This window comes from Carcharodon carcharias, chromosome 8 (assembly GCF_017639515.1).
Source record: "Carcharodon carcharias isolate sCarCar2 chromosome 8, sCarCar2.pri, whole genome shotgun sequence".
Classification (NCBI taxonomy): Eukaryota; Metazoa; Chordata; class Chondrichthyes; order Lamniformes; family Lamnidae; genus Carcharodon; species Carcharodon carcharias.
In genome coordinates this window covers 79,969,808-79,973,438 of record NC_054474.1, presented here as the reverse complement: position 1 = coordinate 79,973,438, position 3,631 = coordinate 79,969,808, and the positions used below count along the sequence as shown (strand labels likewise).

At 39.5% G+C, this 3,631-nt stretch overlaps 1 pseudogene; it reads left to right on the top strand.

Annotated features, from left to right (window-relative positions):
* Positions 1 to 3,238: 3,238 nt before the first annotated feature.
* On the top strand, positions 3,239 to 3,347 carry LOC121281685 (annotated as a pseudogene).
* The last annotated feature ends 284 nt before the right edge of the window (positions 3,348 to 3,631 follow it).

The window sequence follows — 3,631 nt, the reverse complement described above, 5'->3', positions numbered from 1 at the left end:
TTGAAAAGGCTTGGCCTAAATAGCCAAGTGGTTATGGTACTGGGTTTGTAACCCCAAGATCAAGAGTTCAAATCTCACAATGGCAAACTATGAAACAAAGTAACTTCATCTGAAACAGATGGAAATGTGTTTGTACTCGAAAGAGTTACAATGATTTGGCTTGGCCTAAATAGCCAAGTGGTTATGGTACTGGGTTTGTAACCCCAAGCTCACGAGTTCAAATCTCACAATGGCAAACTATGAAACAATGTAATTTCATTTGAAACAGATGGAAATGTGTTTGTACTCAAAAGAGTTACACAACATGAAGCAGTCTTGGCCTTAATAGCCAAGTGGTTATGGTACAGGGTTTGTAACCCCAAGATCAAGAATTCAAATCTCACAATGGCAAACTATGGAACAATGTAACTTCATCTGAAACAGATGGAAACGTGTTTTGCTTGGCCTAAATAGCCAAGTGGTTATGGTACTGGGTTTGTAACCCCAAGATCAAGAGTTCAAATCTCACAATGGCAAACTATGAAACAATGTAACTTCATATGAAACAGATGGAAACGGGTTTGTACTCGAAAGAGTTACGTCTTCTTAAAAAAAAACTTAGGCCTAAAAAGCCAAGTGGTTATGGTACTGGGTTTGTAACCCCAAGATCAAGAGTTCAAATCTCACAATGGCAAACTATGTAACTTCATCTGAAACAGATGGAAACGGGTTTGTACTCGAAAGAGTTACAATACATGAAAGCTTGGCCTAAGTAGCCAAGTGGTTATGGTACTGGGTTTGTAACCCCAAGATCAAGAGTTCACATCTCACAAAGCTTGGCCTAAATAGCCAAGTGGTTATGGTGCTGGGTTTGTAACCCCAAGATCAAGAGTTCAAATCTCACAATGGCTTTATCCCAATTTTGGGCTTGGCCTAAATAGCCAAGTGGTTATGGTACTGGGCTTGTAACCCCAAGATCAAGAGTTCAAATCTCACAATGGCAAACTATGAAACAATGTAACTTCATCTGAAACAGATGGAAACGTGTTTGTACTCGAAAGAGTTACAATACATGAAGGCTTGGCCTAAACAGCCAAGTGGTTATGGTAATGGGTTTGTAACCCCAAGATCAAGAGTTCAAATCTCACAATGGCAAAACAATGAAATGGAAGAGACATTGGCTTGGCCTAAATAGCCAAGTGGTTATTGTACTGGGTTTGTAACCCCAAGATCAAGAGTTCAAATCTCACAATGGCAAACTATGAAACAATGTCACTTCATCTGAATAGGAACAGATGGAAACAGGTTTGTACTCGAAAGAGTTACAATACATGAAGGCTTGGCCTAAACAGCCAAGTGGTTATGGTACTGGATTTGTAACCCCAAGATCAAGAGTTCAAATCTCACAATGGCAAAACTATGAAACAATGTAACTTCATCTGAAACAGATGGAAGTGGATTTTGCTTGGCCTAAGTAGCCAAGTGGTTATGGTAATGGGTTTGTAACCCCAAGATCAAGAGTTCAAATCTCACAATGGCAAACTATGAAACAATGTAACTTCATCTGAAACAGATGGAAACGGGTTTGTACTCGAAAGAGTTACAATACATGAAGGCTTGGCCTAAACAGCCAAGTGGTTATGGTACTGGATTTGTAACCCCAAGATCAAGAGTTCAAATCTCACAATGGCAAACTATGAAGCAATGTAACTTCATCTGAAACAGATGGAAACGGGTTTGTACTCAAAAGAGTTACAATACATGAAGGCTTGGCCTAAACAGCCAAGTGGTTATGGTACTGGATTTGTAACCCCAAGATCAAGAGTTCAAATCTCACAATGGCAAATTATGAAACAATGTAACTTCATCTGAAACAGATGGAAACGTGTTTGTACTCAAAAGAGTTACAATACATGAAGGCTTGGCGTAAACAGCCAAGTGGTTATGGTACTGGATTTGTAACCCCAAGATCAAGAGTTCAAATCTCACAATGGCAAACTATGAAGCAATGTAACTTCATCTGAAACAGATGGAAACGTGTTTGTACTCGAAAGAGTTACAATACATGAAGGCTTGGCCTAAATAGCCAAGTGGTTATGGGACTGGGTTTGTAACCCCAAGATCAAGAGTTCAAATCTCACAATGGCAAACTATGAAGCAATGTAACTTCATCTGAAACAGATGGAAATGGGTTTGTACTCAAAAGAGTTACAATACATGAAGGCTTGGCCTAAACAGCCAAGTGGTTATGGTACTGGATTTGTAACCCCAAGATCAAGAGTTCAAATCTCACAATGGCAAACTATGAAACAATGTAACTTCATCTGAAACAGATGGAAACAGGTTTACTCAAAAGAGTATCAAGAGTTCAAATCTCACAATGGCAAACTATGAAACAATGTAACTTCATCTGAAACAGATGGAAACGTGTTTGTACTCAAAAGAGTTACAATACATGAAGGCTTGGCCTAAACAGCCAAGTGGTTATGGTACTGGATTTGTAACCCCAAGATCAAGAGTTCAAATCTCACAATGGCAAACTATGAAGCAATGTAACTTCATCTGAAACAGATGGAAACGTGTTTGTACTCGAAAGAGTTACAATACATGAAGGCTTGGCCTAAATAGCCAAGTGGTTATGGGACTGGGTTTGTAACCCTAAGATCAAGAGTTCAAATCTCACAATGGCAAACTATGAAGCAATCTAACTTCATCTGAAACAGATGGAAACGGGTTTGTACTCGAAAGAGTTACAATACATGAAGACTTGGCCTAAATAGCCAAGTGGTTATGGTACTGGGTTAGTAACCCTAAGATCAAGAGTTCAAATCTCACAATGGCAAACTATGAAACAATGTAACTTTATGGCTTGGCCTAAATAGCCAAGTGGTTATGGTACTGGGTTTGCAACCCCAAGATCAAGAGTTCAAATCTCACAATGGCAAACTATGAAACAATGTAACTTCATCTGAAAAACAGATGGAAATGTGTTTGTACTCAAAAGAGTTACAGTACATGAAGGCTTGGCCTAAGTAGCCAAGTGGTTATGGTACTGGGTTTGTAACCCCAAGATCAAGAGTTCAAATCTCACAATGGCAAACTATGAAACAATGTAACTTCATCTGAAACAGATGGAAACGGGTTTGTACTCAAAAGAGTTACAATACATGAAGCAGGCTTGGCCTAAATAGCCAAGTGATTATGGAACAGGGATTGTAACCCCAAGATCAAGAATTCAAATCTCAGGCAGGCAGCAATTGCCTACGGCCATACTAGTCTGAAAACGCCTGATCTCGGAAGCTAAGCAGACTCAGGCCTGGTTAGTACTTGGATGGGAGACTGCCTGGGAATGCCAGGTGCAGTAGGCTTTGAAAAGGCTTGGCCTAAATAGCCAAGTGGTTATGGTACTGGGTTTGTAACCCCAAGATCAAGAGTTCAAATCTCACAATGGCAAACTATGAAACAAAGTAACTTCATCTGAAACAGATGGAAATGTGTTTGTACTCGAAAGAGTTACAATGATTTGGCTTGGCCTAAATAGCCAAGTGGTTATGGTACTGGGTTTGTAACCCCAAGCTCACGAGTTCAAATCTCACAATGGCAAACTATGAAACAATGTAATTTCATTTGAAACAGATGGAAATGTGTTTGT